Raw genomic sequence first — 23,393 nt, 5'->3', positions numbered from 1 at the left:
AAAACGACCTACAAAAATTATCCATTTGGGCAATGAATAGTGGTCTGAAATCATGAACTTTCGTCATAGCCAAACGTCGGTTATGCAAAGTAATTCAAAATTTGCGCCAGTGAAACCGAAATAGGAAGCTGCTCTCACCAACCACTAGGTGTGCTAGGGTCGATTGGGCCGCTGCGGTCTACGGGAGTGTCCACTCTTGACCTTTATTTCTCTATGAGCTGATGTTGACAGTGGCGCCGTGCGCGGGGACTCCCAAGAGGGGTTTTCGCGCGCTGCGTCGGGAGCGGGCAGGCAGATACTCGCCGGGACGGCAAACGGTGAGCCACGCAATCGTTTCTGTCCGTCGACTCCCGTCGCTCGGGGATCGTCGGACTTCGCTGACGGCGCCTCGCACCCGAGGCTAACGCTCATCTTTTGTTGCCCCGCTGCGTACGCACGGCCGGAGGGCGGTACGATGTCCTAGTGCATGGCCTAGCTACGCCGACCCGTTTCCCTCCGAAGCCAACGCGAGTGCCTTTGCCCTCGCTCGAGCAACCGGGCCTTGGTCCCGGTGTCTCCGTGCATCACCTTTACCGCGGAGACGTGCTCGTGGCACCCTGTGTAGTACTTTGTGCCCGTGGCGTGGATAAACCTATTTGCTTTCCCGCCGCGCCTTTTGCAACGGGCTGTACTGCGTTTGGTGTTGCCACAATAAAGTGTTGCGACTTTGAGCAGTATCGTGTTCTCGCCACGGCGACGGTTAACGCGTGCCCTGCGGCTCGCTAAGACCGGACCTACGCTGGTGGCCGTACTCCTTCGGGATACGTGTACACCACACACTCCTTGGTTTGGTGTACATGTGGACAGGAGCAAAGCCAGAGAGGAAAACCAGGCAGTGTTGGAGTGTATATCAAAGGACATCGAGGAATTCGGAAAAGAGTGCGAGATAATTATTCTAGGAGAGATGAATGCACACATAGAAGACATAGATTGGTATACCGACCCAACAGGCAAAATGATCATGGGTATGAGTGAAAGGCATGATTTGATCTTTTGCAACAGCACTGAGAAGTGGGAAGGGCAAATATTACAGGAGGTAGCAAGGCTGCAGTCGACGATAAATTACGCACTGATGTCACGTAGGATAGTGGTAGGCTTAGGGGAATGCACGTAGATGAATGTGACCCCAAAAGTCTGGGTAGTTATCAGACAGGTATGAAGCTAAGTTTTGGAAGAGCAGTGAAAGTGGGAAGGATACATGATGAGCGACTGCAGCAAAATTTTTATTCAGAAAGGCAAATAGACATACCTACAAAACAAATTGAGAAAATAATCACAGAGGATAATAAAACAGTGTAGACGTACACAAATTTAACTAGACTTCGAGCTAGAGCTTGCCAAGGCACGTGGCAAGTCACCCCGGAAAAGAAGACACAAACCCAAGAGCTTGTGGGATGAGGAAGTTAAGGGAGCCATAGGAAAATGTCAGGAAGCTTCTAGGGAACACAGACATCCTAAGCAGCGGGGTGTACCGACAGATGACGTTGATAGGAAATGGGACATCTTTCTAAGCTGTAGAAGGGGCTTCCCTTCTCAGCAAAGAAAAGATTGCAAGAATTGGGGCTCAGTGGCTGGCAGAAGTACATAAAAAGGATAGAAAGGCAGCTGCAAAATTTTGAAACCATCTTAACTCCTTAAGAAATGAGACGAGCCAAGAACAGAGGTTTATACCTACAGCTCAAGGTGCTAGGCTGGAAGGGGACGAAGCTATTGAATATAGAAGAACAAGGATGACAGAGACATTTCAACAAAGAAGTGCTTTATGCACCACAATAGACAAGGGTGAATCAAGTGGCGCAAAAGCTCCATTTTCACAACAAGAGTGGAAAGGGCTGAGAAAAGCGTTCCAGTACTACATTAACAGGCCCAGATGGCATTCCAATTATGCTGATAAAGATATTAGGTCCGAAGTCTAAGCAGTCTTTGAGAGAGGCAGCGAGCCAAACAATAATCGATGGTGAAGTTCCCGATGGACGGAAACTTAGCAGTATGAGCATGATCTATAAAGTAAAGGGGGACAAAGCTGACATAAACAACCACCGTCCTATAACAGTGGCATCAGTGATCTACAGGCTGGCGATGCAGATTTTAAAGGAAAAACTGCAGGCATGGATAGAGGGTGAGGGGGTGCTGAGGGAACTGCAGAATGGGTTTCGGAAACACAGGAGGTTGGACGACAATCTGTTCTCACTGACGCAGTGCATCAAAATAGCAGAAAAGGAACACAGGCCCCTGTGGATAGCAATTTTGGATATCAAGGGAGCGTACGATAGCGTGGTTCAAGAGGAATTGTGCGGAATACTGGACACACTAGGCGTGGAAGATGTAGTCACTAATCGTTTAAAGGATATCTATAAAGGTATCAAGGTAATTACAAAATGGTAAAAACAGGTATCCAAGCCTGCAGAGGTAAAGCGGGTGCTAAGGCAGAGGTGCCCCTGTCACCCTTATTATTCATGATGTACCTACAAAGAATGTAGGCCAAATTAGAGGGAAGTGGACTAGGCTTCAACCTCTCTTTCGTCAAACAAGGGAACCTCATTGAACAGGCACTATCAGCATTGGTATACGCAAATGATATAGTTCTAATGGCCGAAAACAAGGAAAATTTGCAGAGATTGGTGGGCATCTGCAGTAATGAGGGAGATAGGTTAGATTTCAGATTCAGAAATAAAAATCAGCAGTCATGATTTTTAATGACAATGAAGGCAGTGAGCTTAGAATACAGGAGGTCACGCTTGAGATAACAGTTAAATACAAATATCTGCGCGCATAGATAAGCAATGGGGCCGAGTACTTAAGGGAACACGAAATATACGTGTCGACTAAAGGTAACAGGAATGCAGCGGTAATGAAAAACAGGGTGATGTTGTGAAAGGAATATGAAAAGGGGTCATGGTTCCTGGTCTGACGTTCGGCAATGCGGTCTTGTGCATGAGATCAGAAGTTCTAGCAAGATTAGAAATTAGGCAACGTGGTATAAGTAGGCTGACCGTAGGAGCTCACGGGAATACACCAAATCAGGGAGTACAAGGTGATATGGGATGGACATCATTTGAGGACAGGGAAGCTAGCAGCAAGATGAAATTTCAGAAGTGAATGAGAGAAATGGGGGAGAAGTGTTGGGCTAGGAAGGTATTCAGCTACCTGTACATGAAGAATGTCGATACATAATGGCGGAAGCGAACAAGAAAATTGAATGGTATATACTTGGAAAATAGCAGGCGGCCAAACCAAAAAGAATTATCAGTTAGTAAGAAGGTGAAGGAACCTGAGACCAATATGTGGAGAATTGGCATGATTAAAAAGTCCGCACTAGAGATCTATCGAACATTTAAGCAGGAAATTGCCAAGGAAATGATCTATGATAATACTCGGTGTAGTTCTCTGCTGTTTGAGGCCAGGACGGGAGTATTGCGAACCAAGATATATCGGGCCAAATACGAAGAAGTAGACACAGTATGCAGTGCGTGTGGAGAGGAAGAAGAAACTGCGGAACACTTGATAATGTTATATAAAGGGCATCACCCTATAGTTCAGGATGATGGCGCACAGTTTTCAAAGCACTGGGGTTTAGGGACAGTGAGGGCAATCTAGACTTTAAGCAGGTAGAATTAACTAGAAGGAGGTTATCTGATTGGTTGCTAAAGTCAAGGCTCGAGTGAAAATTATACCCTTCACTGCAAAGTACGTATCCTGAACCTCACTATTTAAGGGGAAAAAGAATTCTATTTTTTGGTTCATTAAGTATTACGGTTTGGTGGCGCTAGCCACCACCCAATCTAAAGGGTACAGCCACATCCATTAATTCATCCATCCATCATCTAAACATCGGCTCCTGCTTGTTCACTTTTTTTTTCTGTGAAAGTTAGCTGTGTCTTTGATTCCTTTTGCTCCCGTCGACGCCTGAAGTCTTGAGGACCACGTGGAAACAATTTGTCACGGTGGGTGAATCTTTTACCGAGTTTTGAAGGACTTTGTTGCTCGACCACGCCTTGGATTGCTAGGCCTCAGGTTAGGCTTAGCTCACCCTAACGCTAGGCTTAGCGCGTTTGAGCTATCAAGATGGCTAAGCAAGTCACTGTTCAAGGGGAGGACATTTCTCCCGAAGAATTCTAGTGTTCTGGATGGACAATGGCGCTTTCTAAGCGTCAGTTAACTGAAGCACCCGTGGCGGGCGCTGAAGTTCAAGGCCCACCATACGGCAAAAACGCTGGCACCCAATCTCCCGCCAACGTGAAGAAGCGCCTCGCTAACGCGTCAAGGCTGCCTCATCTACGAAGGGAGCATTTTCGAATCATTGTTAGGCCTTGGGGAGGCCTGAACGTTAAGAATACCAGTAACCTCCGGATTTCTCAAGCCCTCACGACAGTGGCACGTCTCTCCGCTGCGGATAGTAAACAAGACATCATTTGTCCTAACTCTATGCAGAACATTGTTGTGATTAGTACGCCATCGCAAGTCAACGCCAAGGCCTATGGAAGTCAAGAGTCCATCACCGGTAATAACGCAAGATATGGGGTTAGCTCTTACATTGCTGCGCCCGACAACACATGCAAGTGCATCATCAGACACATAGATATGGAAATTCATGACGAAGAGCTCAGAAGACTTCTTATTCATCCGAGGAATCCCACTGTTCTCGAAGTGCGGCGAATCAAGAACTCTACCACAGTCGTTATCCTCTTCGAAAGACTTCGAGTCCCAAATTACCTCATGTGTGGTCCTAGCATAGTCAAGTGCTCCCTCTACCGATGGCAGACGGATGTCTGCTATACCTGTGGTAGACTCGGCCAAAGAGCCGACGTGTGCCCCACTCCAGGAAATGTTATCTGTCGAATAACAGGTCCTGGGTTGCGGAATGACCTCCCCTGGCGACCAGCACGTTTGCTCACCGAAGTGCGCCTTCTGTGGAGGGCCTCATCCAACGGCCGACAGAACCTGTACACAAAGATTCGAGATACCTTACATCGCCAGACAGCGCAGAAGAGAGAGACGCGACTTTGACAAGGACTTCCCACCGGTACATCACCTGTCCGAACCAGCCAACAAGTCCAGGTTCCACTCCAGGAGCTCGAGGGGGCTCTCCTGATACAGGAGCGGTCCCTGATCCACAAGCCGTTCCCAGTCCCGGAGCTGTTCCCGATCACGGGGCTCAGCCGTCAGCATTCAGGTGCCTGCCGCCACCGCAACCGAGGGGGCCAACCGCGTCAAAGGATCCCAGAAACAGGTAACGGGGGGCATACTGCCAGAGCAGAACAATGGTACAATTATTAAGCTGGAAAGGGAGAACGCTGCACTGAAGGAGGCGATCGCGCAACTTAAAGTCAAGATAGTTGCACTTAGGAATGCTAATAACGCTAAGAGTGAGGCTCCATAACCTCCTCAGGTCACTAGACTCGAAACGCCTGTTGAAACGCCTATGGAAACGCCCGTGGAAACACCTATAGAAACGGCCACTGAAACGCCCGTAGAAAAACCCGCGGAGACGCCCGTCGAAACACCCATGAAAGTGCAGTGTACTGTCCATCCAGCCAAAAAGAGGGCTTTGACGAGGCCCGCTTTTGATGAGGAACTGCATAGTTTTAAAACAAAGATCAGATAGATATTCCAGTCGCTTAGCCAAACAGTCGCATTGGTTCATGTTAAGAATGATACCTTGGCGGACAAGTTCAGCGCACTCGATGCCAAGGCCAACACGTTGGACGCTAACTTCTGTGCGTTGGACGCTAAAGTCAACGCGCTCGAACGCAGGCACATATCTCTCGAGCCTAACCATGGCGCGTCCGCCTAAAGAGTTCAGGATTTCGCAGTGGAACTGCTGGGGGTTCACCCGCAAGAAGGCAGTTCTTCAGCAATTCATTAGTTCTCATTCTGAAAAGCCGCACGTCATTTCGCTTCAGGAGACGCTTTCGGATTCTGACATTCTGCTGGGGTACACATCTCACGCTCTTTATGGAGACGGACGAAGGGGCATTTGCACGCTCGTATCTAAGGGATACACCTATATCTCGCATGATCTTTCTATGAACAGTAGTAAAGTGGAACACTCATTGGTCGAAATAATTCCGGGGGTCATTTAAAGAGTAGCGTTTTCATCCTGCATACATATAGTTCGCCAAATGACTCGAAACAAAGCTTTGCGGCGCTCTTGATTAGGGCTGCCGCCAGGGCCGTTATCTCCGCGCTTCTTGTGGCGGGTGATTTCAACGATCCTCATCAGGGTTGGGGTTATCTGTGGTCATACCGTAAAGCCGAGGATTTGTGGCAAGCAGCGGCGAACTTGAAGCTCACCCTGGTCACAGACCCAGCAATTCGGACCAGTATGGGTAACTCCTGCACGAGGGACCCCACGCCGGATCTCACCTTTGTTAAAAAGGTTGAATGTGCTACTTATCACTACTTGCACGTGAATCTGGGTAGTGACCATGATGTATTAGCTACCCATATCAGTGTAAAAGGCAAAACCATAAGAGTGTTTAGTTCCACAGATTGGGATTACTTCTGGCATATTAGAAAAGAACGCGCGCAAGCTGACGACTCGACTGATTGATTGATTTGTAGGGTTTAACGTCCCAAAACCACCATATGATTATGAGATACGCCGTAGTGGAGGGCTCCGGAAATTTTGACCACCTGGGGTTCTTTAACGTGCACCCAAATCTGAGCACACGGGCCTACGACATTTCCGCCTCCATCGGAAATGCAGCTGCCGCTGCCGGGATTTGAACCCGCGACCTGCGGGTCAGCAGCCGTGTACCTTAGCCACTAGACCACCGTGGCGGGGCGCAAGCTGAAGAGTCCACCCCCAGCCTAGATCAATGGGCCAAACACCTCAAGGGGGAGACGTTGGTGAGGCAACAAAAAAGATACACACAGATTTGGAAACGGATAGGATGGACAGCCGTCTTGCGCACCTCCTAGAGGCCAAGAAATCGTTATTTAATAGGTGTTTGGGGCAGAGGCTCAATCGTGGGCTCCACATGAAAATTGCAAAACTTAACCGAACCATCGAGGACCACTGCCAAACCCTCTATAGGCAGCAGTGGGATGAGATGTGCAATTCTGTTGATGGCCAATTGAGAATAGGAGGGAAATGGAATTTGCTAAAGCACCTTTTGCACGAGTCGAATTCCAAGAGTAATCAAGGGCAAGCTATTGCTAAACTGATACATGCCGCAAGGCAGTCTGATTCTGAAGACGCTATACGGGATGGTCTGGCTCAGATATTTACCCATTGGCTCCTCGAGCTGTTTAGACTATTCGTCTTACACTGGACCCCCTTGCAATGAGCTCGCAGAGCCCTTTACCACGAGCGACGTTTGAGAAGTTCTTAAATAACTTATTGGTGAACAAGGCCCTCAAGAACCTGGAAAACGAATACATCAAATTTCTTACCAAAACGATCAATCGCATATGGAGAGAAGGTTCTGTCCCAGACTCTTGGAAAATGGCATCGGTTGTCTTCATTCCCAAGCAGGAGCGACCTCCAGGTTTAGGCAATTTAAGGCCCATATCGCTAACGTCCTGTGTCGTCAAGGTGGCGGAGCACGTCATTTACAACTGTGTCTCTAAGTACATCGAGAAGAAAGGTCTTTTTTCTTACAACTGGGTTAAGTTTCGTCCATCTTTGTCCGCACAAGACACATTGAAGCTGCTCAAACATCAAATCATAGACGTGAACACAAGGGACGTAAGAGGCATCCTGGGTCTTGACTTGGAAAAAGCGTTTGACAACATTTCTCACACGCACATCTTAAACTTCATTTCAGACCTTGGACTAGGCGAAGCCTTTCACAGATACATCAGCTCTTTTCTCGAATCCAGGAAGGCCACGCTCAATATCGGAGACCTCAAGTCCTCTCCCATAGCACTGGGCTCTAAAGGCACGCCACAAGAAGCTGTGATATCTCCGCTCCTCTTTAACATCACTATATGCAAGTTGTCTACACTGCTATCTAACGTGAAGGGCATCTACCATACGCTTTACGCTGATGATATTGCCATCTGGTGTCTCGGAGGTAGCGAAGGTGAAGTCGAGACTGCACTCCAGGAAGCCATCGATCAGACAGAGCTCTTCCTTGCTGGCACAGGGCTAAGGTGCTCCTCGAGTAAATCGGAGCTGCTTCTACACAGGCCCAATAGAAAAGGAGCCAGGCCAAAAAACCTGGAAGCCTTTATCAGAGGTAGACATTGTACTTCACACCGGAAGTGGCGCCCCCATTCCGAGAGTGGACGCTACTAGGGTGCTGGGCATAATTATAGAGTCGCACGGGTACAACGGACAAACCATCGCTAAGATTTCAACCAAGACCAAGGACATGATCAGGTTGATTAATAGGGTTTCGAACAAAAGGGGGGGACTCAGAGAAGACAATCTACCGAGGCTCTTTCATGCATTTCTCATGCGCCACATAACATACGTTACTGGCTTGCACTCATGGTATGGATTCGAAAAGAAGAAGCTGGAAACTCTGACCAAAAAAGACGTAAAGAGAGTGTTGGGCATCCTCGTGCGAACAAGCACTGAACGGCTTATGCAGCTAGGAGTTCATAACACCCTAGATGAGATCATTGGAACCCAAGAGACCGCACAGCTAAAGCGCCTGTCGTCTACGCCAGCTGATAGGAAGATTCTGTCTGTCCTAGGCCTCAGTACGGCACTCGTAAAAGATCACCGTCTTCAACTACCCGATGAACAGCGTACTGCCATCCAGGTCTCCCCGTTTCCGCGAAACGTCCATCCTCAGCACAACGTAGGAAGGCGCCGGGCAAGGGCCATCACACTTCTGAAGAACATCAGGAACGATCCTCGTTCAGTTTTTGTCGATGCCGCTCAGTACGGTCACTCAGCTAGGTTTTCTGTTATTTCCGTCAATCATATGGGCTCTATTATCAATGCTGCGTCAGTTACAGACTCTACTCCCTCAAGAGCCGAACAGTTGGCTGTAGTCCTTGCCATTTTGGATGACAGTAGATGGCAAATCTTCACAGACTCAAGGTCAGCGGTCAAGGCTTTCGCCTCTGGTTCCGTCTGTACTGAAGTATTTAAAATACTTGAAAATTGGACACTTTCTCCACATACCATTACCTGGTTTACTGCACGTCTCGAACCCCTCCTGGACTCTCAAGTGAACCTGAATGACATTGTTCACTCCCAGGCGCGCGCACGAACCCTCCGCGCTGGAGACGACGTAGGTCCGCAGGTTGGCAGTGAGATGTTCAGGTATGCTTTACTTACATTAAGTGAAGTGGCTAAACACTACCAGTTGAGTAGGCGGTCATTTTCTCCACCACACAACAAGTTGTCTAGACCTCAAACCATCGCGTTTAGAATGCTCCAGACCAGGTCCTATCCAAGCCTATTTTTCCTCAGCATAGTCTCCTCTGAGGCTCTTGACTATACTTGTCTTGATTGTGGTGAGGTTAGTGACTTAGCACATATGCTCTGGCAGTGCCCCTCGTTACGGGGCCCAAGTCGGCTCACAGAAGAAGATTGGGACTCTGCCTTACGAAGTTCAGAGTTGCTGCCACAACTACGGGCTGTCCAGAGAGCCCACGGCGCGGCGGTTAGGCTAGACCTCTCCGTTCCTACTTGGGAGAGGCCCACGACGTTGCTCTAAAGGAGCAGCGTTTCTCAGGACCCAATGAAGTTCTTTGTCTGCCTGCCTGTCTGTCTGTCTGTCTGTCTTTCTGTCTTTCTGTCTGTCTGTCTGTCTGTCTGTCTGTCTGTCTGTCTGTCTGTCTGTCTGTCTGTCTGTCTGTCTGCTGGTCTGTCTGTCTATGCGAACAAGGTCACCTTACGGGAGACGGACGCTGCAAAGCGATATAAAAGACACCGTATCTGGTACGCCGAAGACGCTGGGAGTGACGAAGAAGAGCAGCTGAGGACAAAGAATAGTACGGCATAAACGACCACAACAAACGAGCTGTCAAGGCTACAGGGCAAGGACACCGAGACATCAGGATGCCAAAAAACCAAAGGCTCCCCAACCGCTCCACCCAAGAGACAGTCGGGGAAGGCCTGGTCGCAGGTCCAGGTCGAGAACCCGGCCCAGATTCCGTTCGAGAAACCGCTCAAGATCCAAAGCAAGCTCAAGGTCGCAACTAAGCCGTGGAGAGGCGGAAATCCATGCACAGTTGAGCTTTGTAGCCGCGGTATCTGGTACTGCTGTTACGCAAGCGCGGGGTCTACCTTAGCACAGAAAATAACACAGATCAAACAGGCGCTAACTACAGTAAATAATTCAGGAAAACACGACGCAAAGGAAAGTGATTATTATGTTTAAGGTGGAAAACGCAAAACTTCAAAATCCAAAACGTACAGAGTCAATCAATGCCATGCCAACAGCTTGTATTGCATCGACGCCTATTCGCGCTCCAGCGACGCCCGTTGCAGCGCCGGTGAGTGGAGAGACGCCGCCGCATAAGCAAAAAGCAAAAGAAAACGCCGAAGAGCAAAGCGACTCAACGCTAGAAGAAGTAAAAAAGACATGTTTCGGAAAACGGCCGTAGGTTTACTACAACAGTTCATGCAACAGATGACGCAAATGCAAGTAGAAATGTCGCAGAAGTTCGGCACCCTCGAGGTTAGAGTAGCGCAGTTGGAAAACATGCCGAAAGACGCCCGGCCCACGGGAGCTAGGCTGGCCAAGAGCAAACCGAACAGCAGACCAGCTGCACGAAAAACTCCGGTAGCCAACATGGCGCCGTGTAACGAGCACATGATTTTGCAGTGGAATTGTCACGGGTTTCGTCATAAAAGAGGTAACCTGCGGAAATTCGTAAAAACAAAGCAAACGCCAGGTGTAATCACCCTCCAAGAACCTGGAGGGACCGCTAAATTGTCGGGATACAAGCCATACAGCCTTATAGGTGATAAAGCAGCGGTGACCGCACTGATACACTGGAATATCACGGCTGTCGAACACGACACTGGCGTTCGAAACATGGACCAAGTCCTACTAGAAATTATTCCTTATCGAAAAAACGAGGGAAGCTTGTTTGTGCTGAACGTATGCAGCCCACCACGACAAAAGGCGAAGCTTGGCTCGCTTTTTCGCAAAGTGCTAAAAGTCGGGGGCAGACAGGCACTGATCTTCGCGGTAGACTTTAATGCACCGCCGCTGCCTGGAGTTACACCATTGCGAACGCTAAAGGCCACAACATGTGGAACGACGCACAACACGAGGGGCTCACGCAAGTGACTAACCCACAAGATCCAACCAGAATGAGAAATAACGTCAGCAGAGACACTGCGCCGGACCTGACATTTGTAAAGAACACATTCGACCCGCGTTGTGCCAGCACGAACATAAATTTAGGCCGTGATCATTACATCGTATAGGCACAGGGCTCCAAGCGGGCCTGCGAAAAAAAGGCAAAAAAATAATTTAACCGAGTGGGACACCTTTAGTAAGCTAAGGGAGGACGGTGTGACAGAGAGCATTGAAGATATACAGAAGTGGACAGACACACGTAAGCGTAGTGTGCAGAAAACCTCCAAACTGGTTCCCGAAGACGCTGGGCATAAATGTAATGGACAGCAAGCTCCTCCACATGCGGGAGGCAAAACGCAGCTTTCAAGAGCGTTGGAAAGGTCAAAAGCATGACCGGTGCCTCAGAGAATCGTCACCATTGACAGAGACATAGAAGATCAAGCAAACAGGTTGTGGCAACAGCAATCGGAAGGCACGTGCGTTTTACTGAACCGACAATTCAGAATCTCCAAAACTTAGAGCATGCTTCGAGGCCTCATCGATACAAAGGGCACAAAAACGACAACGCCAAAATCTGCCGTGCATGCTACACAGCTACGCAGGCACAGAGACAGAGCTCCTGTGCGAGCTGCGCCAGACCTACCTAGGCGATGCAACAATTAAGATCCGACTACTGAAGTACCACGGGAAGAATAGCATAGACCTAACCGCATACATAGCTGAAGCAGAAGTTCGATACGAACTCGGACGACTGAATCCCCAGTCCACCCCGGGCCCCGATGGTGTAACAAATATAAGACTTCGCAACTTGGATGATGAATCTGTCACTGCTTTCAGAAAGTACATGAATGAATGTTGGGAGAAAAGAGTCATTCCCCCGCAAGGAAAACTGCCAAAATTGTATTTATACCCAAAGCCAGTAAAGGACCACACAGAATGTCAGGCCTATCTCACTAACGTTATGCATCGGAAAGCTAATGGAAAAAGTTGTTTTAACACGTGTTGTGAATTATATGGATGACAAGAAGCTGTACCCACACACAATGCTGGGCTTTCGACCACGACTTTTGACTAAACACGTCATGTTGCAGCTAAAACATCAAATTATAGACGCTGAAACACATATCCTGGATACGAAAGCCACTTTGGGCCTTGACCTGCACAAGGCATTTCATAACGTCTCCCACGAGGCCATAGTGCTCAACTTGCAACAGATACACGTCGGCAGATAAGTCTACGATTATGTGAAAGATTTCCACACTAACCGCAAAGCAAATCTTGGCCGGTGAAACCCAATCCTAGGAAATCAAACTTGGCAACAAGGGAACACACCAAGGTTCTGTGCTTTCCCCCTTCCTATTCAATGTAGTGATGCTTGGTCTGCCCTCAGAGCTGGAACTCACAGATGGACTTCAGCACAGTCTATATGCAGATGATGTCACCCTCTGTACTTCGGGTGGGAGTGATGCTCACATCGAAAAAATTTTGCAGCAAGCAGTAAATACGGTTGAGCGATACGTAGAGACCCAAGGTCTCAAATGCTCTCCGCAAAAATCAGACCTACTGCTCTACAGACCTACAAGAACAGGACGTAAGTGCAGTCAAGAACGGCCAAACATAACAATCTTAACAGGGGGTTACCCAATTCCTCTGGTCCAACAAGTCAGAATACTGGGTCTCCGCATATCTAAGAACAGATATAACGGAGAAGCAATAAACATACTGAATAGAAACACCCAGCAGACCATCAGACCAATCCGAAAAATCTACAACAAGAATTACTGAATAAAAGAACACAACTTGGTGCAGCCCATACAAGCCTTCGTCATCAGCCGCATAATGCATGTGACGTCATCCCTAAAGTTGCAATCAGCGGAAAAACAAAAGATAGAATGCATCTTCAAAAAGGCATATAAGCAAGCACTCAGCTTACCAATCACTACATCTAACAAAAAGTTTGAAGCACTAGATATGCATAACAAGCTAGACGAACTTATAGAGGCTCATATGATTGCACAATATCAACGACTATCAGAAAGCGACGCAGGAAGAACCATAATGCACAAACAGGGGTGAATCTGGGTTCAATGAAGGTTAATGAATAACAGCCGTAAAAGGTGTTCATCTGCGGCAGTGCCCATATTTTAAAAAATAGGTATGTTACGGTGGTTGAATGCCACACTAGTTCGTTTTTCTTGAGTGCCCTTGATTTTATATAATAATTGATTTTGGGCCTTCTATACACTTTTCATGCACCTTAGATACACAGTAATTCTTTGCTGTTTGTTCTAGCTAGTCCTGATTTTGTCCTTGCATAAGATACGCGAGTTCATTAAGATGCTGCATTCGTGTATTCTTCACATGCATTTTCACACTGCTTGCTATGATTGTTCATACCTATTTACCTTGTTTATGATAAAACAGCTGCGCATTTGTACTCTTTGCTTGTTTTAGATTAACTATCTATGTGATTCAAAATTACAATGCCATGTGCAGTGCCAAGTAATGTCACATTCAGCACTGATGCTTCTGATACATAAATTTTTATGTGTATTCACATGCCATCTCATTAAATTTTACATCGCTTTAATTACCTCCAGCTCAAGACCACCAGTGTGTACGAGAGAACTAAATAAAAAACAATTGAATCATAACTAAATCGATAGTTCAGGCTCACGTCTGTGCTTACCAAGTGGTACCGTAACCCTAGTGCTACTTCTAAGGCAAGGCCTATGCTCAAACACTTTTTCTAGGGGGAGTTCATGCTTGCTAAATAACATCATATCAGGCGCAAATTCAATAGGAGAAATATTAGAAATAAATAAGCTGCGGACTAACTGTAAAGAAAGCTACAATAGGTGAACTGTGCATTTGCCTTACATGAATGACACTGTTTGAGCAAAGGATAGGAGCACATGTCTTTCTGGGACGAGCGTTTTGGTACAATTTCACGGCATCTGTGCAAGGTGTTAAAACACATACTTCGCTGCAAAGTTTAACACCACTTCACACATTTTGGTTTGGCTGTGGCATCATATGTTAAATTGAGAATTTAGGTGTCATTTTAATGTGATCACGACATTATGTCTATCTTATATGGCATGCAATGTGAAGTACTCTTCTTTCACATACTCATTTCTATCAAAACATGTCACAGCCTAGGAAACCCAATTGCAGGTAACAGACTTGTAAACTATTTCTTTGTTTTAAAGCACATCTAAGTGATAAACAGCACATATTTACAAAGAAGGAAGGAGACAGAGATGTCCAGTTACCAACAATTTATTTCAGTTTCAGAAGTGCATTCAATATAAGGCATTTCATTTTTTAACAAGTGAACATGTCTGCGTTTCTTACGGTTTATTATTCCTCTACTCTTCTTGCAAGTTCTTTTTTTTTGTAAAGCATGGTTTTTACAGTTGATTTGTCAATATTTGCATCAACAGCAGTTTTCTGCAATAAATATTCAGTGACAGTAATGAAAATGCATATAATATTTTCAATAACTCCGCCGGCAAATACCACGTTTGTCCATACTGTGTTTTTATGTTTTTTTTATTTCAGTACCCATGTTTTCTTTACCAAAACGCTTTTTTTTAATATTCAGACTGCATGGGCAACAATGGACTCTGCTACTTGCACTGTATGACTGATTCAACAAGACAGACACATGCATTAGGATGGCATGTACCGTTTTCTGTTTCATCAATTTTTTAAAGCAGCCAAAAACATTTCTGGACGTTAGATTATCCTTTAGTATGGGATGTATAACGCGTTATCTACTTTATAATGTGGTAAGATTGACACTATGCGCATTTCAGTGTCCTTCTCAAACGCGGAGATGCATCTCGGGAACGCCTAGGCTCCCACCGCTTTACTCTATTACATTAGATTCATGAGCACTGGGCTCAATAACAGCGCGCAAACCGGAAGGCAGTGGGTCGCGTGATACAGAAAGATATAAGATGGCAAAGAACCCTTGGGCGCACGTGCGGTGTAGGGAGAAAGAGCAACCCTTCACAAAACGATTAACAGGGAAACAAATAAGTTCGCCTTGTCTTAGTTAACGTGTGAAAAGACGACCACAGCGCAAATTCCACAGGTGAAACAACCCACTTAACTTAAAACAGTGGTAATCCGAAATAGTTCAGGTGGCGCGTCCTTTCCATGGCTGGAAGCCCATATAAATACGTAATAAATGAAAATATCGGAGCACACCAGCTGTGTAGGAACACAACCCGTTTCAGCGACACCGTCAGCGAAAAGGCCCACATCATTTTGGCGGGATCTCTGCGGCGTACGGCTTCAACAAGCTTCACCGACACATTTCAAAGCCGCGTTTAAGCCGCGTTTTTTTTTTTTCAAACAAAAAAAAAATAAACAAAAAAGACTAGAAGCACTTTGAGATCACGTGAACGTCTTCAGCCAATAGCAGCGCCGCAGTTCTCTTTTACATATCTTGGAATATATTACGGCAACACACCGTTCGGGGAGTAAGCACGCGGATAGTCACAATGGCTGTCTCGTTTTTATTTGTTTTTTTTTTTCAAGACTCGTGTGAGCCGGAGTCAACTGAATGGTACGACGGGTTGGGTATCCGGTGTACTAGCAAGCTTTGGGGATCGCAAATGCATGGCATGGAATATATCTTTCTTCAATAGTGCGGCATTCGCGCCGGAAGGTATTAATAATGACCCGCGACTCTGGATTTGTGGCGACCAGTGCGATGGCGATCTCCTGCACAAAGGTGATGTTTGAAGCAATTAAAGCAAACGTTTCAACTGTAGTGTTTCGGTGGATCACGGCCGCCGTTGAACAGACCCCGTGGGGCGGGTCGGCAGCATCTGCATAACACACACCTGCAGCTTGTGACCATACAGTCGAGTGATGGCTTCCATCCACGCAAGACGGTGGCCGTCATGGGTGTCTCTATCTTATTTGAAGAGTCGCATTGAAAAACGAAGTGCCGAACTTCGCAGATGTGGACCTATTCTTTCATCTGTAACGTAGGACATATATAAGCGTGTTAGAAGGTGGCTCCCCGTAGTTGTTTTTCTCAGGTGCAAGTATTGATTGGCAAGATGACTAACTCCCTAAACGTGCTGGTCATCCTCAGAGTGAGGAGACGCTGGTTAGTCGTTATGGGGAAATCGAGTGCTATATTGTAGATCTTGCGGTGAACTAGCTACATACGAATCATTCTCATCGCGTTTGTGTAGAGGCAAGTAGAGAGCCGGATATTAATTTTGGCTGGTAACGAATGCATTAGCCAACCACAGGGCATCTTCACAATGTAGTCTCGCCCTTTTGCTGGTTACCTGACAAACCATCTGGCCCACCTGGCCCATCAGGTTGTTAAGTATCTTGGATAGGGTAGAGTCAATCTCGCGCCTTTGATGGTTAAAAAAACCCTGCACGTAGATTTCCCCGTGTTAGGGCATTGATTCGATCAGTAGGAAGAGGCACATTTCGATTGTGCAGTAAGAGTTGGGGTGAAGGTGCACGAATTCAGATTTGCTCGGGAAGCATTCGAAATCACTACAACGAGCTTATTTGTTCGCAATAGCGGCCGCTTGTTGCAAGTTCATCCCCATCTCTCCAGCAATGCCTTGTGTTGGCCAGATGGTGATGATTTCATCATCCCAGCATGACCATATGAAATAATGGTGGCAAGAGGACCACTCTCTGTGGTGTTTATTGTGTGCCTGATTTACATTGGCTGTGTTCTGTGTTTTGTATCCGGATATAGGATAGGCAATTTCTTTGAAATTGTTTATTAAGCCGAAAGTATTGTGTCCACAGCCCGTTTGCGACAGGTGTATTAGGATGACCTCAGTCATCATATTGTCTAACGCACCGCAAGTCAAGCGTGAGAACAACTTCATCATTAAAGGGGTGCTGAACAGGGTCTAAGAGCCCTTGTGAAGCGACAGCATGACATCTCATGCATTAGGTCGGAACAAAAACGGTAAATGGTATCTGCAAGAATGTTTGCCGGTTTCAAAAATACCTGCAGTCTATCCTGGACCATTACCAACATCAGCTTCCCCACACACGTAGTGGGGGACAATAAGCTTCACAGCTGGGCCAGCTGGTGACTGCTCATTATACCATATGGGGAAGTGGCACACTCTTAACGTGGACAACGGTAACAAAATGGACATGAAAAACGCTACACTTGTAACTAAATTAATTTGACAAAAACTCGCTATATATGCAGTCCTGCTCCCCTGAGTAACACATAAATGAAATAACTGTCAATGAAAACTTATCTGATTGATATGTGGGGTTTAACGTCCCAATACCACCATAGGACTTTGAGAGACGCCGTAGTGGAGGGCTCCGGAATTTCGACCACCTAGGGGGACTTTAACGTGCACCCTAACCTGAGCCCACGAGTCAACAACATTTCCGCCTCCATCGGAACAGCAGCCGCCGCAGCTGGGATTCGATCCGGCGACCTGCGGGTCAGCAGCCGGCCACCTTAGCCACTAGACGACCGCGGCGGGGCTGAAAACTTATCTAACAGCATATTTTGCGCACTTAACAATAAAATAATCGCGGCACGTGTAGAAATCAGCTTAGAAGTCCATGGATTCTCATCAACGAATGTTTGCGCACACTCAAGCAGTAACAATCGAGTATACGCAGCCATTACACTTCAAAGAAATAGCAATACACACTTCATATATAAGAAATACTTTTTTCAGAAATGAATTCATTTCCAGATGTAGAAAGCGCCTCCTACTTTTTGTCCCGTTTGTCCCTGTAAAAAGTACGCTGCATGCTTCACCCTATGTTATAAAAGCGTAGTGAGAGAGCTGGGCTGGCGGTTGTCAGTGTTGATAGCTTTACCCGCTTTTTCGACTAAAGTTACTAAGACTGTTATCCAATCGATTAGCAAGGATGTGCGTCCAAGCCATATAATATTGAGGTAATTAAGAAGCATGAAAGTAGCGCGATGAACAACTTCTAGAAAACTGCGCTTTGACGCAGTATATGTAAATAGTTCTTCTCACAAGTTGGCTGCACATCGATAGTTAGAGCGCGAGAAAAAAACGACGACACAGAGACAAGAAGGACACGAAATACACGAGCACTCGTGTCTTTCGTGTCCTTGTCTCTGTGTCGTCGTTTTGTTCTCGTGCTATAACTATCGTCATGCCATACCAACTAGCCAAAGCTGCCACACTTGGCTGCACCACCATAAAAGCTAAGGAACTGCTTTGCCAGAAGGAATCCAGGGCATATTTTACGGTGAATTCATTTGCGCCGCATGGAGCTACCCGGCATTACAATAGCATCTGCACGTACGCGTTGATCGAGAAGAGCGAGCAGACGGCCAGAACCAGCCAAATTACCACTAAGCAGCAACGGCAGCGCAGGAAAATTAAACACGTGTTGGGTGCATAAAGAAAGCACATGGTAGGGACGAATGCTTTGGAGAACGAATAACGCGGCTACTTACTAGGGCGGAGGAAGTTGTGCTTAGGAGGCTTGGGGCAGGGGTGGCCCTTACACCGGCCGTTATATCGTCATGGAACTGGTCACATTTACGAGTTGGTGATACGTGTCTGTATTCTCCCACTCCTGCGATGCAAGCAGATACATACCACCATTTATGAACATGTAAAGGGTTATAGCCAGGACGCTCCCGTCACCTCCTTTAAGCCGGCCTTCGATACAGCGACCCAGACAGTTACAACCACTGGATACGTGAAAACAGATTCCACAAGACACTACTTCACTTCATACGCAACACCGGTTCGACACCACGCATTTGACAAAAACAATAGTATGCTTTAAACGCAAGTCTTTGCCGCAATAAAAAAAAGAATAGCGTGGCTATATTATAAAACTTGATGTTTAAGCAGGTAGCGCAAAGAAACGACTGAAACGAGAAAAAAGCAGACGGGACGAACGCTATAGCTCGCGGTCGTCTCGTGTACTTCTTTTTCGTGTGTGTCATTGTTCTTTTGCGCTACTTGCTTCAGCATGAATGACTAAGGCTCTCATTGGGCAGCAACGTAGAACCGGCGAAAAAAAAAAACAGGACGCACTCATTGAAACCAATTTGTTGCTACCCTTGCATTGTAAATTTTTTGTCAATGTCATGAGCTGTGTAGCCGCAAATTTTAAACCCACGCTTGTGTTTGCGTTAAACTTGTGACTAGACGCTTCAATAGCAATGCATTAGCATCTATTTTGTGCTTTTTTTAGGGTTAAGTCTTCAATTCTCCGGTACAAGGCTTACTAGGTGTGGTTGATCTAACAGCTGAATTCAATATTGACCCTTTTGGTCGTTGCGTCATCAATTAACGACACCACACAAAACTTCTCCAAGCGCTTCTAAAACAAAATGAAACCTGCTAATTCTTGGAGGAGCATTTACTCAACAATCCCTACTGCAATAAAGACCACTAGTGTGCCATTTTTTAGAGCAAAGAGCCGTGAAGAAAAAGAAGCTTGACCGAACTCATGGGTGATGCCGAGGCAGGCCGGCTGAGGCAGGAAAGTGGCGTTTTCGCGATGAAGTCCTAAGTTCTGATATAAGCTCCCACGGTGCCAAATACTACATTCGCTTAAATTTAGTGTGGTATAATGAATAGCAGGAATAAAATAACAATTTTTATCACTTCAATACAACAGAGCCATGGTGACGTAATTTTGTTGTCTTCGCCTTTAACATTAACGCAATTGCAAAAAAAAACATGTCTCGTGGAACATTCATGCGTACGTTTACGCCTCACAGCTTTCAACCTGCTTCCACCAAATTTTGAGATTAGGCATAGTTGGCAAGCCGGCTAAATTTTCCTACATAAAATAGTGATCTAAATGGGACAAAAACATTTTAAAAATTCGGCACATACCTGGCACCTCGGTAATCGATGTTATGCGAAGCATGCGCAGGAAAAATGACAGTGTTGTGATCTCTTTATTGAACGAAACGTTACGAAATGACACTAAACATACTTACAAATGTTCCACGTCCAGATAAATGTCAGACAGTCACACGCTAGCTGTCAACTAACTGTAGCAACTGCACTATGGGTATTCGCAACATTAGAAGCGGTAACCTGATAAGTAGCGCTTGCGCCAGAGAGGATGGCGGCCCTGAACAGTGCTCGATAAATGAGCTTCAGCGGATACTGCTTCGTTAAAACTGTCGTTCGCACCATGTGATGGCTGTATGAAAGAAGTACGTACGTATTGTAAATAAGATTAGATATCCAGCACTGCTACCACATTTCCCGTTTCACGAACATAACGGTTGACTTAAAAAGCCACTTCTGGACCTGGCGTGGCTTTATAATAGAATACCTGACTACCACGGAGAATGCTGGGGTTCAATTGATGCTGAGACCATGATGCTTATTCCACGCGTTCGCTGGGTCAGCGCAGCCGAAGCCAGCTTTGAAGGGCGAAGCTCCTTAGGGCCAACCTAGCTTAATCACTCCCCACAAAGCCCAAACTGAAACTGAGCACCTGGACAACAAAAAACGAAAGCATATGTGTAAACAACAAACCTTATGTGTAATCAACTACAGCACAGCACAATACATGATCAGCCGCACCGTCCTTCTGTCTGTCCGGCCATCTGTCCACGCGTCTATCCATCCCTCCACTCATCTGTCCGGCCGTCCACCTGTTCGCTCGTTCGTCCATACGTTCGCCCATCCCTCACATTACCAAAATTCCCCTTCTCTATCTGATGGTACTACGGACATTGAATCTTTAACAAGGTATGCAGCAATGCTATTAACGGGTAATTTCAAATTGTGAGGCTTACATTTCTTGATATCGCCTACACCCTCAGAGTTCATTCTGATGTATTCTTCTTCCGGTACGTAAAAGAAGATTAGACGCTCAGGTTTCGTACATTTGGTTTCACTGGCGAACTCAAGTCCTCGTTCTAAGACCTGATGCACTTTATCTGGTAGGGAAAAACCTTCAGAATGTGCACTGTACTATCTTTGTGGCCCTGCCAGTGGCAGCGCTTTTAAGGAACTTGACCTCAGAGCTTCTACAGGTATTGTTGCTACAGGAATTCCTTCAGTTGATCGGCGAGGGTCAGGTACTTGCAGATTAGAATATTCGCCTCTCAATGTTCGTAAGCGCAATGCATTTGCGTGCTGAGGTGAGTCCGGAACAGTCGCGTTTGTCATGGCCACTTAGCACGTAAAACTTTGAGAATTTCTGTTGCTTGTGTCGCCAATGGAGTACATTATGCAAAAAGGATCCTGACATCTCCTGGAAAGAATTTGTTTCTCATGCACAAGCTTGAAACTCGTGCCCTGAACACTACTTTGGCGACAAGCGGGGCAGTGTCTTCGCTGGTTTATGAAGTAGATGTATAAAGTAGCCCGATGTACCAAAAGTAAAGCTCACGAGGGATACGACGTGGGCTGGTTGTTAGCCCATCGATCTTCAGTAAGTTTTCATGTATAACGTGTAAAGAACGGAGAAAATGAATGCGCATATATATTTATTTATTTTCAATACTGCTAGCCCGATCCAGCTCTTACAGGGTGTGAATGCTTGCAATACTGGAAAAGTAAATTCAAACAGCATAAAAATATACAAACAGCATAGCTCAAGCAACACAATGCAAAATCAAAAAGAAAAACTGGTGTATGCAGGGCGCAAAGTATTTTATGCAAAATAACATCACTGCAATAATGCATATAGTTCGGATATCGTTTGTTAGCTTTTCAATTCTGTTAACTGTCGTCGGAGTGTAAAATGGAGCTGAGGCCTTTGTCTGGCCCCCAGCCTTTAGCCCCGGCTTCCTCCTTTGTGAGAAAGAAAAATAAACTTCACTTCAAAAAAAATATTATACACCCAGTGACGCAAGTTTTTCGTCGAAACACTCCAGCGAAACCCAGCCATCAACTATTTCCGGCCTTAGTTTACTCCAGTCATCAATTTCTTTTGCCAAGAAGGAATGCTCGTTCACATCAACTCTGAATACGTAGGGCCTCCCCACATAAGGACTGGAGGATCGAGTTGATATATTGCCTGGGGGCAGCAAGCAGAGTCCGGGATCGATGTTTAGCGTTCCATGACACAGTTGATAAAAAAACATTTGTCTAGCTATTTTCATGCGTGAAGCTAAACTTTGACGGTTTGCCTTCATACAATGCTGTGATGGATTCAATGCTTTTGTACTTGTAAAAAATAAAGCATGCTGCAAGGCACTGCACTCGCTCAATCTGATTTATTAGAGTTAGTCGGTATGGGTTACACACTATATCCGCGTACTCCAGGGTGGGTCAAACAACCGTAGTGTAAGCGTTAAGCTTTACATTAGAAGATGCCTTTTTTAATTCGTCAGAAGCAATAGCATTACACTGCTTCACTACAAAAGTGCATTCTTGCTCGACGCGTGGGAATATGTAGATCTGTGGCACGTCACCCGCTCCGGAACATCCCACCCTAGTTGCTTCCTGCGCGCGCGATGAGTGGCTTCTCTGCCCAGCCGTTCACATAATGGTGGACCTACGGGCAAGATTCCATCTTCCAGATCTGTACACAACTGAAAAAATATTGACTTCACATGATTTCCGTCGTGAGCGAGGCACTGCTTGAGGAGGTTCCTCCCCCATGACCACAAAGGACACGCGAAGGCTAGGCGTTCAGCGAGAGCACGAAAAGGCTACAGGAGAAAGTGGTGAACGGCTGTATTAGGCGCATCTGGCTGGCAAAGAAAAAGTAGAGGGGGCGTGTCCCTGACGAAGGAAATGCCTCCTGCGGAAACATTGAAAGAAATATAAACATTTTCGTAGATTCGTTTGTCATGTCTGAATTTATATATATATATATATATATATATATATATATATATATATATATATAGGTCACCAGAAGAAGCGAACGAGCAAACGAAAAACGATGCTTTATTGCCAACGCTACGGCCGGAAACCGGCCTTCGTCAGGGCATACGTCAATCACTATATAGACAATACAATATCACAATATAGACAAGACAATATATATAAATATATATATATATATATATATATATATATATATATATATATATATATATATATATATATATATATATTGTCGGCATTCATTACGCGCTTCTTCGTATATATGAATTGTTATAATTATCATTCATCCGTATCCATG

This window comes from Rhipicephalus microplus, unplaced genomic scaffold, assembly GCF_043290135.1.
Source record: "Rhipicephalus microplus isolate Deutch F79 unplaced genomic scaffold, USDA_Rmic scaffold_14, whole genome shotgun sequence".
In the NCBI taxonomy this organism is placed as follows: Eukaryota; Metazoa; Arthropoda; class Arachnida; order Ixodida; family Ixodidae; genus Rhipicephalus; species Rhipicephalus microplus.
The sequence above is the reverse complement of the archived record's forward strand: the minus strand, read 5'-3'. Positions refer to the sequence as shown.